The sequence below is a fragment of the Paramisgurnus dabryanus genome, chromosome 1, assembly GCF_030506205.2.
Source record: "Paramisgurnus dabryanus chromosome 1, PD_genome_1.1, whole genome shotgun sequence".
NCBI classification, from domain to species: domain Eukaryota; kingdom Metazoa; phylum Chordata; class Actinopteri; order Cypriniformes; family Cobitidae; genus Paramisgurnus; species Paramisgurnus dabryanus.
The window spans coordinates 7,329,100-7,347,067 of NC_133337.1; the positions used below are offsets into that span (position 1 = coordinate 7,329,100).

The 17,968-nt window shown below is 39.2% G+C and overlaps 1 protein-coding gene across 1 annotated transcript in view; it reads right to left on the reverse strand.

Moving 5' to 3' along the window:
• The window catches only part of wnt5b (wingless-type MMTV integration site family, member 5b), an 80,447-nt gene extending 64,401 nt beyond the window's left edge, over nucleotides 1-16,046 (reverse strand). The window contains exon 1 of the mRNA XM_065265666.2: nucleotides 15,276-16,046. The gene's annotated coding sequence lies outside the window, so the exon portion shown is untranslated. The remainder of the gene's footprint in view (nucleotides 1-15,275) is intronic.
• Nucleotides 16,047-17,968: the final 1,922 nt, after the last annotated feature.

Genomic DNA, 17,968 nt, shown 5'->3' on the forward strand with positions numbered 1-17,968 from the left:
AATAGACACAACCAAACTGGTCAAGCACTAGTCAAGAGTCAAAAACAAGCAGATGTACTATCAACTACTAGGCTACAGGCAGTATTGGTCTCTCACTTTTTGGCTGTTTATTATAATACTCTTTACCACATCCCCTCTCTCTCTCTCTTTCTCTCTCTCTCTCTCTCTCTCTCTCTCTCTCTCTCGTCATCTTCTGTCAACACTCCCTGCGTCCTTTAATCAGAAAATGACAAGGTCTTTATCTCTCTGTCTCTCTGCATTCCTTCAGCTCCCGTTGTCTACCTCTGTTTTCTCCACCAGCAGATCTTTGCTTGTGTATCTGCACACGCACAGCGCCCTCTGTCTGCAGCTGAAGGAACAGCACAGATTATTGTTCTCCATCCAAAATATTGTCCAGCACTACGAGAACAAAACTCTGATAACAAAAACACAACGACAGAAAAAATTAATCTGGCTCAAGGCATCTTCAGGACAGCTAGAAAAGTCATAAATCAAAGTCATTTCCCCTGAGAGATCGCAAGATCAATTACATTGAAATTCCCCTAAATAGTCCTCAAAGTGATGTGGGGGTTGTGAGTAACACCCCTTCTGACCAAATGACTGACAGCTGAGAGAGAGAGAAGAGAGAGAGAGAGAGAGAGAGAGAGAGAGAGAGAGAGAGAGAGAGAGAGAGAGAGAGAGAGAGAGAGAGAGAGAGAGAGAGAGAGAGAGAGAGAGAGAGAGAGAGAGAGAGAGAGAGAGAGAGAGAGAGAGAGAGAGAGAGAGAGAGAGAGACTGGCATATTAAAATGACCTTGCTCAATTTGTTAAGAAAAGGGGGACGCAGACAGTAATGTAGCCAAGTAAACAATATGAAAAAACTAATTGCAATCATCACTAAACTCTGAAATGAGAAAAAGAAGTGAAAGAAAACAAAATTATATTTAAAAACAGACATGCACACAGACATACACAAGCAGTTCCCAAACCAAAAAAATGTTTTTGTCTGCACCTAACTACATATTTGTGCAATTTCTGTAGCATCGCCAAGATCTCTAATTTTCAGATCTGCTATTGGCCAACCAAACACTGGTAACGCCAAAAAAAACCCAGCTTTATTATGATAGCGCCAATGAGCTTACAGGTTTTAGGATAAATGGCCTGAAGAGCTTACTAACTTTTCCAATCCTGGATAAATATCCCATGTCATTTAACATATATGTAGGAATGTAAAATACAAGGAAAACTGTGTGGGGGGGGTTCTTAATTTAAACCAGGGGCACTGCTAAAATTGATGCCATGGATTGTGAACTAAATGGTAAGGTAGCAGACGCCTTAATAATGTCATCTTTTGTCTGACATGTTGGCTTAGCCAAAAAGAAAAACGGGAATGAAAGAGAGAGCCATGGCTAAGTGCTGTTGTATTATACATATGCTCTATGCTGTTTCTCATGCATTCTAGTTTTAAAGTTCTGTTCAATATCCCACAGGAGGAGTTGCAGTGACACAAATCTGCCATAGAGGGGCGATGTTTCCCATTAGATATGACTCCTGTCTGTCCATCATTCACTTGTCTTTCTCTCTTGCATACCTGTGCATTTGTTTCAGCGCCTGTATGAGGCTGCTTTTGTTGAGTTTTCAAGAAAACACATGTGGAGATAAAAAGTGCCATGTCACATATTCGTGTGACATGGTGGTAAACGGATCGCTAGTAGCATTACTGGCTCGACTGTCTGCCTTTACTTTACTTTCAATGCATATGCAGTATTTAATGGGATAGTTTACCAAAAAATGAAAATTCTCATCCTCATGTTGATCTAAATTATATGAATTATTTTTTGTGATGAACACAAAAAAGATATTTTTTATTTATAAATGATGGTAAGCACACAGCTGATTGTAACCATTGACTTCCATTGGTGTGCTTACCGTCATTTATAAAATTATCTTCTTTATCATTTATCACAAAGCTTTCATAATATTTGTTTTCCTACTATGGAAGTCAATGGTAAGAATCAGCTGTGTGCTTACCATCATTTATAAAAATATATTTTTTGTGTTCATAAAAACAGGTTTAAAAAAACATGAGGATGAGAAAAATTTTGGGGTAAACTATCCCTTTAAATAACCAAAAAGCGAAAACAGAAATAAATTGGATGAGGTAAATAAATTACAGAACAATATAGTTTGTTTATTTGTACACACATGCACACATGTCACTTTAGAGTAATGGATGGCCCATTAGAGTGATAAATGATCATAACTGATGACATTTCTCTATTGACATTCTCTCTCTCTCTCTCTCTCTCTCTCTCTCTCTCTCTCTCTCTCTCTCTCTCTCTCACACACACACACACACACACAGACACACACACACAGAGAGAGAGAGAGAGATGGAAAGCCAGCCGTCACACTAGTAGAAAAGCCTGCAGGGCACTTACAGTATTTGAGCTCCCACAGGCATCAGCCCTCAACCCATCTATCTGTACACCCGTCTGTCTCCCTACACCAACTGTCTTTCAAACTCACTATCTGTCTGCTCACTGCTCTTCCTCTCCTGGGGCTCCTCGGTCTATCACTAATAAAACTTTTTAAATCAAACTGTCCACCATTTATTTGGTTACGGTGTCTGCACCTTGTAGGGATATTCCCAAAATCTCATGAATCTTATAACGTATAAACTAAAGTTTATTACTGTAGTAGTAAATATCTGTATTTTTATTACTAGTTACAGTGCTTCCAAAAAACTTCACAGTATAAAAATCCGAGACAAATTGTTCATATAGTAATGCCTATTTTTGTGATAGTCCAGTGAATTGAATACCTCGTTTACATTTGCGCACTTGGCAGACGTTTTTATCCAAAGCGTCTTAAAGTGCATTCAACCTATACATTTTCATTAGTCCAATATGAGTGTTTTGACTGCTCTCTTTTCATTCTGAATGGGATGGATTAGATGAAATTACTCACAACAAACTGCATAATAAATCTGACAGAAGTTCAAAAAGCCTCACAGTATGTAAGAGCTCAAAACAAAAGACTCCAATATTATGAAACACATAGTTTTACCTGAACAATGGCCAACACACGCACACACCTGTGACCGCACATCATTCACACATTTGAATGCTATATTATAGCTGCAAGTTGCAACGTTTCACATTGCACTCTTTAATAACAAGTTCTTCCTTGTCTTGACTTGTTTAGGACACATCCCGCTTTGTATTTCCGCATTACGCTGTGTTTTTTTAGTCGCTCTCATGTGTAAATAACCTAAAGCAGTCCTGCCCACTAATAGCCGTGCAAATATATCTACCGCGTTATAAACGGCATAGCAGAATTTGAGTTCCTATACTGCTAGACGTTCTCACCATCTATCTAAACAACCATCAAAAACAGGCGTGATAATTACAGCATTGCTGGAATGCAGAACACTATCGAGGAAAGTTTAACTCAATTTTAATGTCCAACACGTACACCCGCAGATGTACAGCGCCACACCTGTTGCGTCTCATGTGCCGCATCACTTCCGTGTGTTTGCTTTAAGCGTTGTTTCCAGGCCTCTAAACGGGTCTTTAAAAAGCCTCCATGGACGTGGAGGCAAATAAATAGAGGACCACACCGACAGTCCAATGAGTCCCATTCACAGAGGCCGTGTTTGGGTTGGCTGGCTGGAAGAGGCCTGATTTACAATGGATCAACACAGCCGGCCGGCCTGGGGACGCGCAGGGCGGCCCCCGCTGTGTCATTGGGGGTCAGACGGTAAAGATGTTCTTCGACTGTGATAAAAAAAATCCATGACGCCCGGCATGTTGTACTGGGGTGTTGCCGTCGGCTGTTTGTTTTGACCGAGGACTCTCCATATCACGGGGTTTCGGAGAGGTTCATGGTCTGCTGAGCAACATCTTTGATCTGCTTGGATCTCTGACAAACATTCCCTGCCCCGTTAATCCTCATTAATGACAGGGTTAGATTCCATCTTTTCATCATCCAACTAAGAGAGAGAGAGAGGAAGGAATGGGTTCTGGGAGGGAGGCGGTTAAAATAAGAAAGAGAGAGAGAGTGTGGATGCAAAACGTAAATTGCTCTCAAATGCCACACATCAGTTGGGCTCTGGATTAGTGGGACCCGAGATCCTTTGTGTCCATTAGAAAGTGTGGAAGTCGGCATGTGTCAGTAAACTAGCTCCTAGTGAGGTGAAATCTGTCATAAAATGTGCCAGAGAAAGAAAGTTGTTATGGATGTTGTCAAACAGCAGAAAATAGCAAGATGCTGTACATAGAAAAAAGCGGATTAAGAAACAGCAGCATCAACATTTTGCACGTCTTCAAGAAAGAGATGAAAAGAAAGAAAGCAAGCAAGAACCGTCCAGTCAGCAGGTTGCAGACAACCGACAGGCACATTTGGGGTTTATTCCACAAAAGCTTCACTTGGGATCTTTGTGTGAATCGGGTGTGAGGGGACTCTGATAAAAGCCATAATGTTGTGGCAGCCGAGTGGGAAACCTCAGTCTTAAACAGATCCCCGAACAAAAGACCTGCTGCCGTTCTGAGACCCTCCGAACATCCTGACGCCTCTTCAGAGCCCACCACGGACACACGCAGGTCTCTTTTCTCTTTATGAAGCCCATTCAGCATACAAAACCACAGGTTCCTATGTTGCATTTGTAGTCTGAGACTCGCTTTTATTCAGCCTTTATTTACACTTGGATTACCCATGTTGAAGAACAGAATGGGATTTTCGGGAGTGCCAAATTTAAGTCACATGTAAAGACGGGGAATCTCATTCTAATGGAAAGTATGAAATATAAGGAAAAAAAGTGTTCATGGTTAAAATTGATGTTTTTGAAACTTGCCAAAAGCCATCATGTTGTCAACTACAAATATTGTTAAAGATTACTAAACAATCATGGAAATATTTATGTACAAAAGTTTTTTTTACTTAATAAATTATAAACTATTATTTAAGGAAAGAAAATGACATTTTTGGCCTGAATTTTATGGTTTGGCAAGGAAAAAACGCATGCCTGAGTACTTATAAAAGCCATAGCACAACTCACAATAAACTGCACTCTTTGAATAAAATAAAGGGGCTACATGATGCCATAAACATACATTTTTGGCTGTATGGTTCGATTAAAAACCATTAACATCCGAAGAACCTTTCTGTTTCCATCTCATGACAATTTGTACATATTTTATGAGGTGGCTAATTCGCATGATCACATTCGTACATTTTTTTACAATTTGCTTTTGCCCCTGTGACATTGGGGGGCGGGGTTAGTTTTGGGGTTTCATTATTGTTTTTATGATAATCGTATGTTTTTGTACGAAATCATACAAATTAGTGAACTTGTAATATATGTACGATCGTCTGTTACACTTAAAGTGGAAAATGGTTCTTCAGATGATAACAAGGAAAAAAAATGGTTCTTTTATACAATAACTTTGACTGTATGGTTCTTTAGAAACCAAATAGGTCTTCTGTGATGAGCCTTTTACAGAACCTTTATTCTTAAGAGTGTGTAGTATTTATTTTAAGTAGTAACAAGTAGTAACATTAAAAAATGAATTTTATAGACACAAAACACAGAACATGCTCATCTGAAACCATAAAACATGCATTGAGTCTCAGTGTTACCAGGTCAGAGCTCTAGATTACTTGCACTCTTGCCAATTGCCCTCGAAAATCTTGTTTAAGAGAAACCCTCTTTTAACCCAAACACCCCATTTCCCTCACTCTTGCCGTCAGCCCTCTTCCCAGGGCTCCCCAGATCCGCACCCTATCGCTGTGTTAAATGACTCTATTGAAGTCCTGTTTGCTCAAGTGGGCCTGGCCAATTATCTCCCAGATTTCAGAGCTTTTAATTGCACCAATTAAAGCTGCTGTGAGGAGCAGGGCAGCAGGGTCAGTTACCCGTCTAGCGTGTGTGTGTGTGTGAGGCTAAACTGTGGGGAAATTGTGTTGCAATTGCTGCGAGAACAAGAAAACATGTGAGAGGAGAAAATTAGAGTGTTTTACAGAAAGCATGGCCATATGTGAGTGTGTGTGTTTGTAGGCTCAAGCAGGATTTACGCAGCTATTATAGCAGTCTATTACCAGCATTCTGCTCGCGGCCTCACAATCTCCTTATAGCTCAGCCACTAAAGCCTCAATGCGTCCAAATGTGCAGTGCAGAACGGCCGGTTCGCACCCGAATTCCTTGCCGTCTCTTTAGTGCTGTCAGATAATCAGACTCACAACAATACATAAAATATCACTTGTTTGCTTTGCAGCTTTATTTACACATACACATCTGAAGGCTCTCTGTACATCATTCCCTGAAACAAAAGTTTATGATGAAGTATTGCTGCCTCAGGTCAGAATTGCTTATATAGTGCAAGAAAATGAGCCAACCTGTCGTCTTTTGGTTTAGATTTATAATAAATCCTACATGCGTAGGGCAGGTAACACTTTACTTTACAATAACGTTTTATTATTGCAATTTGCTTTATTTCTACATATACAAATACATTTTTCACATTTTGAATTATCATCAGATAATGTATTAAAAACAAACATATATTAACACTGAACAAATCAAATTATTCACCTTCTTTAGTAAATGCTATTAAAAAGTTTATGAAATCTAAATTATTATCAAATATTAACAAATTCACTGCAAAGATAAAATGTTTATTTAGCATTTCTGTCTTGTTTCCAGTATAAATAATTTTCTTGTGAAGCAAAATAAAAATATACAAAAATATAAAGTCTTGTTTCATGAATAAAATCGCTTATAACAAGAAAATATCTATCAGTGGGGTAAGAAAAAATAACGTAAAGTTGAAAGTTTATTTTTCTTGCTTCACACATTTTGTCTCGTTTTAAACAAAACTGACATACATTCACTTAATATGTTTGTAAAAAACAAGACTTAAGATCTTTACTTTGCTTTTCAAGTGAGCGTATCTTAATCTGAGAAATTTTTGGTATTGTAATGGAAAACAAGACAAAAATAGTAAGAAATTATTTTTTTTGCAGTGTTAAACCTTATTGAATAGCAGGGCCGGCGTCAAGGGGGGGCATTCGCAGGCAGTGCCCCCCAAAACAGGTTGTTGTGCCCCCCTAAATAGTTTTTTATTAATTTAATATATATCAAGAATAATTAAAATAAATTAAACATTGAATGTTTCATGACTTGTAATGTAATCAAATGAGGAAAATATAGTTAACATATGTTTTCTTTAATTAAAATACACCAGTTTCTCTGATTGGATGTATTGCCGCGTCTCACCCATCTTACGTCTTTAGCATATTTGTGACTTGATACTTGCAACGTGTTTTTTCGCGGCATTTTATGGATCGTGTAAAATATGGATTTTAGAACAAACCAGCACCGCCTGTTTCATCTTCATGCAAACACAGACTGGCTCAAACTCAGAGATTAGAGGTCGAGGTGGAATTTACAAATCTACAGGACACTGTTTTAAGGAAGTTTAATGTTCGTACACACCGTCTTCAGCAATTTTAAAGGTAAGTTAGCGTTGTTTTAAATTACGTAAGCTTAAATGTGAAGTGTGGCTATAGACCGTAACAGCATTACGACGTGAATATGGTAAAGCGGCTTTTTTAAAGCTAGGACGCGGTGTGCGCTGCGCTATGAAACCCATTCAATTCAATGACTTGCGCCGCACGAGGGCGGTTTGTTGTTGCGTCGAGCAAAGCGCGAGCGCAGCGGAGCTCAGCTTGCGCTCACGCCGCAGTCGAAGTTCAATAGTTTTGCGTATAGTTTGTGGTCTTTTGCACTTTATACAGGAAATGAGCTGACAGTCTGTACCAGTTGTATGGGTGTGTGCTTGCACTGTATTTGTTGTTTTAATGTCTTGTTTTTGCAAGTTATTGTTGCTATTGCGTGCCCCCCTGTTAGTTATGGTCTGGCGCCGGCTCTGTTGAATAGGTTTATTTAATGTGAAGTAAACCAAAACATTTTTTACTATGGGACAGGGTATAAATTAATCCAGGACTAGGCCTTAGTTATATATTATATAATTTTTTCACATGCTCGCAGAGAATGGTTTACCAAAACTAAGTTACAGGTTTGCTCTTTTTCAAATGTTCTAGGTTGATAGAAGCCCAATTGTAGCACTGAAACATGGAAAAAGTCCAGTCCGATTTTTTTTATTATGTCCCCTTTAAGATACGTCAGTGCAAGATGTTCTTAAATTAAGGCAGCTCAAACATGCATTTTAGTCTGAAACAATGATAAACCCTGACTGGGAAACCACCCCTAAATGTTTTAGTTTCTGCTAAATCGCAGGGCGAAAAATGAATAAATTTAAGAGTTTTATGCTTTTGTGCCTTAAACAATAAAGTTTAACAAAAGACTGACTTTAATAAAATAAAGCTTGAGTGAAACTCAGCCAATGAAAGTTGTGCCCTGCAGATCTTATGGGCATACCTATAGACTGAAATTATTTCTGTCTGTGGGCCAAAATATAGAGACCAGTATAGACATGAATGTTTTCATGATCGATAATTGCCTAGATATAGATATATATGTCAACACACACATATATACAGACACACACACACACTAACATGCAAACACTTGCTCAATACTATGCTAACATTTATGTTTAAGAGGAACGTGCCAGAGCAAATGGACACCTGCTATTAAGATACATTTTTGGATCACAAGTGGATGAGAGAGAGAGAGAGAGAGAGAGAGAGAGAGAGAGAGAGACGCATGTCTGTTCACACTTGGTGTTTTAATCCACTTGTTTTGTTCACTTTTGATCGCTTCTGTTCTGATTACCGAGTACATGATGCACAATGTTTTGTATATGTATATGCAATGACTTTCTCTGATATTTCAGAGCAACTGATGAAATAAGCTCCCGCAACTTTCACATGCTTGCAAAATGAAACAAAAATGAAAAAGGTGGAGAGCAATTGCTTTAGGTTTATCAATGAAAGCCTAAAGATAGCTCTAAACAATGTGGGTTTGCGCTAAATGTCAGGACTAACTGAAAAACATCACATTAAACCAATAGGTGGAGAGTAGCATCTTAATACCAGGTGTAAATAGGGCCTAAGCTTTAGCAGAGTTCAATTAGTGCATAAAACCATCAGAACGATGGACATCATCTATTCCCACAGCCTTCAACAGTCCTCAGAAACCCTGCTGAGCTTCAAACCATCCCTGCTGCCCAGGCAGAGTCAAAAATGTACCATCCCAATTTTGCACATCATTATCTAACAGCAAGGGGGAACGATTCACATGCTTGTCTTGTATCTAGTACAACACTTCAAATCTTAAGCAGGACTTCACGGCCCCCGTATGACAGAGTAAATCGGTTGAAAGCACACATGAAATAATATCTACAGTACAATATCTATTATCTCTCCTGGAAAGCTCTTTAAATCTCGACACATAAGTCTGTGAGCCTTTGGCACAACTGATTAATGTAGGGGAATAACCCTTAATTCTGCTAAAGAGCCGATGGGGAATCTTCTTCTCACACCCAGAGGTGAATCCAAACACACACTCGCAAATTAACAGCTGGCAAAAAGTCACATACAGCTGTGTTTACACTGGGGCGACGCCATACTGCACTGACAATACATCACAGAGCAGAGTGACACCATGTATGTAGTATTTTACCGTAACATTCACCGCCACTGTTTTTACAGAAACTTTCACTATTCGTTAAATGTGGGCATGAAACTATAAGGCCGGAAACACGCAATGTCAACGCAAATGTGCATGCTTGGCCAGCACAATGACTAACAAATGTTCTTGTTAGTGCTGTTGTAACAAACCTCGCTGCCAGAGGGGGCAATAGAGATAAGCCCAGTTTATAGTTTGTTTTTTACGTACGCTGACTGTACGCAGACCCTTGGGTACACGTAAAAATTGACTATAACTTGGCCTTTACCGCTAAGATACCATTGACATTGATCACATTTTGTTATTTAGAAAGCTAGCTATAAACCTGCTACTGCCGCCCTTGTGGCAACCCTTAAAAAAATGCACAGATACAAAAATTTCTGTGCCGTTAGCGAAATTCAATTACTTAAAATGACATCTGCTGATATTGTTAGATACCAATTGTTTTGCTTTTTTCTTCTTGTTTTGAATTATTATGTTGTGTAATCCTAGAAGTGCACAGCGTACAAACTGCAATCCTGCTGACAGTGTCACCCAAATTAAATTATTCACACAGAACGAGTACTAATGCTTTGGCTGTTTTTAAACAATAGGCAATGTCCAACAGAGGGGAACATCAGTGCATCCCTTTTTAAAATGCATTGAGAAAGGTCAATGTGAGACTGAAATGTTTGCCATTTTTTCATTAAAATAATATTCATAATTGTTGGTTTTGCCTTTATTTTTAGAGTGTGCAAGCCTTTCTGTTACCTGATAGGAATATCTCATCTACACACCTAATTCAGATGAACTGTTTGGGGCGGGGTGAGCTGGTAAAATGTTTTCAACACTTAAAAATGCTACACACACTTGTATCAAATGATTAATGGCACTCTGATACATTTTTTTTTTTAACTCAATGCCATGTAAGATTTAGCTTGTATGGCTGTAAACGTCTGCGCTCACATAGTTTTGTGCTCGCATATGTTATATGTTACAAGTTACTTTGCCTCAGTATGTTTTGAGGCAAAGTAACTTGTACGAAAGGAAAAATGGCAACAGTGCATCCGCCAGCTGTTCCTTGGCACTTGATGGACTTTGAGCTTGGTACACATCAACACATCTGTTTGCAGTGAAACTCGCCTGTCTAATTTTAGCATTCCTCACGATCTGTTTCTGCTGATCGCCGTCTCTGTGCCTGGACAGGACGCAGATACGCCAGCCTGCGTATGACTGACAGACACCGATGCATATCGACGCCACAGTCCAGGTGATGAAGCTAAACATACGGACACGCCCGTTCTCACTGAGACATGATGTCGATACGCCGTGGCCTTCATCGAGAGAAAGGCAGAAGACCAGACATTTCACAACACTTCACCGCCTGGACCTCTAATCAATGCACATCGCCTCCAATTCTGACGGCTGTGTTGAAATAGTGGCCTAGTTTAGAGAGCGCACACCAGGTGTTGGAGCTTCTTTTGAGAATCTGAACACAGTCACACCGTCTCTGATTACAAACCAGAAAACATCTGCAACTCAGGAGCCCCAGTTCTTAAAAAGAAGTACAAAATAGTTTCCTAGAAGGTCACCTGCCTTAAAAGTCTGAAAGTGAGCTCACATTCGTCAAGGGTGAAATCAAAAGTCAATATTATTGAGGATTCAAAATGAGCAAACATTTCACATCAGATTGTCTTACCAATACAATTTATTTTACTCTTAATGCGTTTTATCTTAATGTGTCATTTGTTTCTATTTGTAAATATTTTTTTATAAGAAATTTTAGGAGAAACATCTGAGATTAAGGTGCGGTTTACACCTGGGATTAAGATGCGTTTTCATCGATCAAATCACAAGTTGACGACACTAAATACAGGTGTAAAACGTTTTGGACTCGTCCACAATCGACCACATTCAGAGGTAGTCAAAATGTGTTTAAACAGCCACACGAGACTCGCCTACTCTCCGCCGATTGATCCAATGTGATGTACCTAGCACAATGTTTTAATATAGGACATGACTTTTAACCAAACACACAGTGTTCAACACAATCTTTAGGCTTTTGTTGATATAACTAAAGCGGCTGCTTTATTTTTATTTCATTTGTGAGCGTTTGAACGTTTCACCAATTGCTCTTAAGGCCGTTACACAAAAATTTTCCAAACTCATGCAGCATGTTTACTAACAACACACGCAGCATAATGTTAATGTGTGTCAATTTAATCTCATAATTTCTCCTCCTTGTGTATATATGAAAGCAGAGGGACTCGCCCACAGATCACCCCCTTAGTAATCAGGACACAGGGGTCGAAAGTGGACAAAAGAGACGGATTAAAATACAAGGTGTAAACGTGAAACATCCACTTGTGATCCGATCGACCAAAACGCATCTTAATGTGAGTTGAACAAATTCTTAAATTTAACACAACCAAGAACAATCAAATTTCTGAGCCATTAAATTTTTCCTCTGGGATACCCAAAACTGCTGATGTACATGTCGTCATAGTACTGGGAAAGAAAAATATTCACTTACATTCATATGTGACTTTTGACCCTGAAAATGAGGCATCACTTTGCAGGCTCCATTAGTTTGGTTTTGGCAGGGCCATGTGCACATAATAGCCTGATGTATGCAGGTCTATGCAAGCACGTGTACTAAACGAAAAAGTAATGATTTATTTAATAAACAAGTATGTTAACCTATGTTGACTGCACCATGAATACATTTCTATCAATAATTTGTTGTTTGTTTGCATTTACAAGTTAGAGAGACAATTCAATCTCTTTAAGTCAAAATGACTTTCTCTAGCAGTCTATCTTTACCTCCCAGAGGATTCCTTCAGAACCAAACTCAAAAACCAAAACAATACACAGCAACCAGAACCCTAACAGTGGATCAGGTAGTCGGGCAGTGGGCACCACTACACCCCTATCAATCACCAAAAGGCCCCAAACAGCAGACCAACAAAAGACTTTGAGGCCTTGAGTGTTGTCAGAGAGATAGAGGTGGCATGTGTTAGGAGATGCGTGAGGTCTCTGCTGTTGTGCGGTTGTGAGCAGGTGGTGTTACTGTTAGCACTTAAAAGAAAGAGTCCAAACTTCTGAAAAGGACCTGGTGGGATGCATTGTCAGGAAACAATAAAGCACAACCACACGGCAAATACACAGATGCAGCATCGCTTTGTGTCCGATATATTTGATGGTGTGATGCACGTTGCGCTGTAAGGGAAACATGAAAAGATGCATTCAGATTTGCGTGTCTGAAATGACAAAGACGGACAGAAAAAGACAAAGCGAGAGCCAAAGTGTGTGTGTTGTGGATGTATATATATGTGTGTGTGTGCGTTTCAGACGCGTGCTCGGGCAAGAGAGGCAAGTTGGCTTGTGCAGGTGGGCTGTTGACGGTTTTATCTCTCTGAATCAGCTTTTGAGAGTTTTCCCAGAGCCTTGGCCACAAAAACACGACTGGTGTCTGCAGCTTCTCATTCCACCCAAGAACTCAAACATTTCATTAAATGAATCAATGTCTTAATCAACCCAACCCCGCCGTTACATTCCAGATAACAGAGGAAAACAGATAGACACACGTTAAAGAGAGACACGAGAGGGGAAAACCCTGGTATGAACGAGGCTGAAAACGTTTAAAAGCCGTGCTATGACCCTGTTTCCTTCGAGAGAAGGGATTTTGGCGTGCGTTTCCACGATGTCTTGATCAAGTCTGTAAACATAGCCGTAGTCTTTCTAAACAAATTAACAAAAGACAAAAACGCTTTTCCATACACATCCTCTAGATATTTACGGCCCCATGCAAAGCTCATCTTCACGTGCACGTTCGACTGTGGGGACCGCAGAACAAATGGGAACGATCAAATCCATCCACGGATGCAACGGGGAGGCCTGTCTGCTGTTAGTCGGCAGAAAGACGACTCTCGGAGTACCCGGATTTTCCTGTTGAAAAGGAGGAGGGGAAGTTACGATTTCGACAGGAAGACGAATCAATTGAACGCCAGGGTCAACCAATGAAAGCGCAGGAATCAGTGGACCCTCTTAACCTTAGATAAAAGCTCAATTGGCCTAAAAGCAGCAGTTAGTAAGAAGACATAAGGACACTGTGTCTCGCATATACGTGCACACGAGTGCATATGTTACATCTGATGTACATCCTCCTTTGAGAATGACCAGAGGAGTGGAAAGATTTACTTGGCTTATACATTTAACACAACCTGGCATATCAATTTACATTTGCCCGCAGCCAGAAATGGTAATGCGAAACACAAACAAATGCATATCACTTAAATCTTCACATACACAGTTATGGGGGGGGGGGCAGAAATGATCATGTAAAACACAAACAAATGAGTTATAAGGGCAACATATGGAATGAAACCCACAACCAGCGTTTATACACACAACAGGAGATATTGCTTCCCACTGTCTGTTCCACTGTTTCAACTGATAAAAGCTCTTCAGCATCTTAATCTTCATGTGTTTGGTTAAACGACACCTGTTTATATTTTTGTGGTTAGAAACTATTTTGGCCGAGTCACGGGGAGACAAGAATTTCTTGCCTTATCGTTCCGGAGGCACGGAAAAGGTAGCAATACAAACATACACACAAAAATTCAAAACCTGTTGAGATGCAATAAAACAAGACAAATTTATGATACTCAAAGAAAACAGAAGCACTTAAAAGTTTGCATACACATTTCAAGTTTGACTGCATAAATAATCAAAGCATTACATTTGAAGCAGAGAAGTGCTGGGATACTTTTGGAAAAAAAGCACTTCACCGCCTCTGTTTAGTTTGACTACGAAATGTATTTACTTAAAGTTTTAAATGTGGTGTATTTACATAGTATTAAATAAGTTTTATTTATGATAACATTCAAACAAAATAGAGGCATTTAAAGTTTTGCATACAAAAGATGCACATATAAAGTAACGTTATAAAAACCTTTGCAAATGTTCAGGACATATATACAGCGCAAAGATGTTGACCTATATCCACTTCACAGAAAAATACATGGAAATTTGAAGGATTACTGAGAAAAGGGCAGTACGTTGTGCTGGACAGAAAAACGAACTTATAGGAGGCGCATTTTAATGCATGAGAAATCTTTTTCATTGACAAAGAGACGGCTTTACATTTTTGAAACGCAGTAAAGTCACAGACTGTCAATCATTTTTCAGCTTCGACCAATAAGCAGAAGTATTTTCGCAAGGAAATCCTGGCACAGATAAAATAAATTAAAACATTTGACCTAAATTCAAAAGATTTGTCCTACATCTCTCGGCCTGGAGATTAAAGGCCGGTAAGTAGTGTAGATTGTTGTAATGTCTTTTCCTAAACTTGAATGCTCGAAGGGTGAGTAATTGTTACCAAACCTACACAGAGACTTTAGAAAAACAATACGATTAACGGTATTCGCGTCTTTTGTGTCTAAAAGCCGAACAAAATTAGGAACTCAAGAAAACGCATTGGGCAGTGTTGGTAGAAATTTTTAAATAGTCTTTACGAAGATTGCTCGTCTCTCAAAGAAAGAACAACGTTTTTCTGCGCGTTTTGCACGTTGTGAAACTATCCAGTGCGCAAAAGCGCACGGCTTCACCAACAAACATGCTCTCCAAGCAATTTTTACATATGATATAGTAAGAGAATTTCTTACTTGTTTGCTGATCTCAGTCGACCTATTCGTTCAGCGCAGGTCTCCAAAAGTTACTCTAAAGTCCCACAACTGGAGTCCCGAGAGTCCTGGTCTTCTGCGCGATGTTCGTTGGCTTTTTTGCACCGCACACAAAGTAGGAGTTACTTCAGCAAATATGTAACAATTCCACCTCTAAACGTAAATTGGCACGTGTGTTTCCCGTGTTTATCTCTCTTTCATGCGCCTGCACACTGACTGAGGGACGCACTTTGTGAGGAATCCGGGGCTTCTCGATTTCCAAAAAAGTTCAAAAAAGTTCGTTTCAAGTTTTTGAAAGTTTGAATCACTTACCGAGACACAGTGAGCAGTGGCGTCACAATGCAACAGGTGTCAATTAAACGTTTGATCGTTTGACAAGGGCACAAATTCAAGGCGCGCGCCCCGCTCGCAAAGCGCAACAGGAGCGACAAAAGCCTTTTCCTCCTTATTACAGAAATTAGTCGTGGACAAAAGAGCCTGGAGTCAATCAGTTCACATCACATAAGAGATGCATTCAGTCTTGTCTTGTAACACAAAACTTCAAAAACGTTCTTTCTTTCTTTACTCCAGCCTTTGAATTTAATCCTCTCTTGCCGTTTGCGGAGGAAATTTGGAAAGCTTTTCAAACTCTCCCCCTCTTTTCTTTCCAGAGGCAAAATGTGTCACTGCACTTTTCTTAAGCTAAACCCTGGTGCTTAAAGAAAGCACTATAAAAGCATACGACGATGAAACTCTGTTTCAGTCCGCAGGCAGGGGGGTGAGAGACTGAATGAGTTTTGACTAGTTTGTACATTGCCTACTCGTGGGCCTGCCCTCCCCATCTCTCAAGTTTAAAAACAGGGGAGGGAAAGAAAGCACAGTGATCCACGAGCCGGCCGGGAACGCGCATTTCCATTTGACGAACACTTGGACTAGTGTCCCGTCTCTAGAGCAAAACCACTGCTCATATTAGTCAGCCAATAAACTTGTAGTAATTAGCTATTATAAGAGTGATAAACTGTATGGGACAGGCCTGGTCATGCTTTGAAAATGTAATCAAAACAGTTATTTTGAAACAATAAATACTACAGGTATAGATAGAAATAGAGATGGTTAGACAGGCAGACGGATATAATTTTTTTCTATCAATGTTGATCACTTATACGTTTATTACATTTATTTATTTAAATCGTAAACATTTATACTTGAATACTTAGACCACAGTATTAAGTTAATCTTACTTTTTTTAACAATAAACTTTTATAAATAATAAAATAAATTATTATTTAAAAATATGATTATGATTAACAACAAAGACAGACAGACAGATATACATACAGGGGAAACAGAGGAACTAGAGACAGACAGATGAGTTTTAAAGCAATAAACTGTAATTATCATTTAACAACATGGTTTGAATAACACAAACGATAGACAGACAGACAGGGTAAATGGGAACCGCAGTCAGAAAGACAGAAAATTCTTATAGCAATAAACTGTATACATTTAACAACATGGTCCTGAATGACACAAAATACAGACAGACAGGTAGCTAGGGGGTAGACAGACAGACAGAGACAGACTTTTACAGCAATAAACTGTATCATGTAACAACATGGTTTGAATAACACAAAATATAGACAGACAGACAGACAGCTAGAATAATTTTAAAGCAATAAACTGAAAGCATCATTTAACAAAATGTTCTTGCATAACCCAAAAGATAGACAGACAGACAGACAGACAGGGGAAACATGGGAACCACAGTCAGACAGACAGAAGAATTTTATAGCAATAAACTGCAAGTATACATTTAAAAACATGGTTTTAAATGACACAAAAGACAGACAGACAGACAGACAGACAGACAGGTAGGTAGGGGGTAGATAGATAGACAGAGAGACAGACAGACTATCATTGCATACACTGTATCATTTACCATGGTCTTGAATAACACAAAAGAAATATAGATACCGACTGGTAGACAGGCAGGCAGGCAGGCAGACAGACTTTTATAGAGAGACATTTATAGCATAAACTGTAAGTATCATTTAACATGGTCTTGAATGACACAAAAGAGACAGACAGACAGGTAGGTAGAGAGACAGACAGACAGTTAGGTGGGTAGACATACAGACTTTTATTGCGATAAATTGTATTAGTTACCATTGTCTTGAATAACACAAAATACAGATAGATATTGACAGGTAGACATATAGGCAGGCAGGCAGGCAGGCAGACAGCCTAGATAAATAGATAGATAGATAGACAGACTTTGATAGATGAACTGACATTTATAACACAAACTGCAAGTATCATTTAACATGGTCTTGAATGACGCAAAAGAGACAGACAGACAGACAGACAGACAGAAAAACAGACAGACTAACTATCATAGGATACACTGTAAGTATCATTTACCATGGTCTTGAATAACACAAAAGAAAGATAGATACCAACAGGTAGACAGATAGACAGGCAGGCAGACAGATAGACTTTGATAGATAGACATTTACAGCATAAACTGTATCATTTAACATGGTCTTGAATGACACAAAAGAGACAGACAGGTAGGTAGAAAGACAGACAGACAGACAGTTAGGTGGGTAGACATACAGACTTTTAATTGCAATAAATTGTATTAGTTAACATTGTCTTGAATAACACAAGACAGATAGATACAGACAGGTAGACAT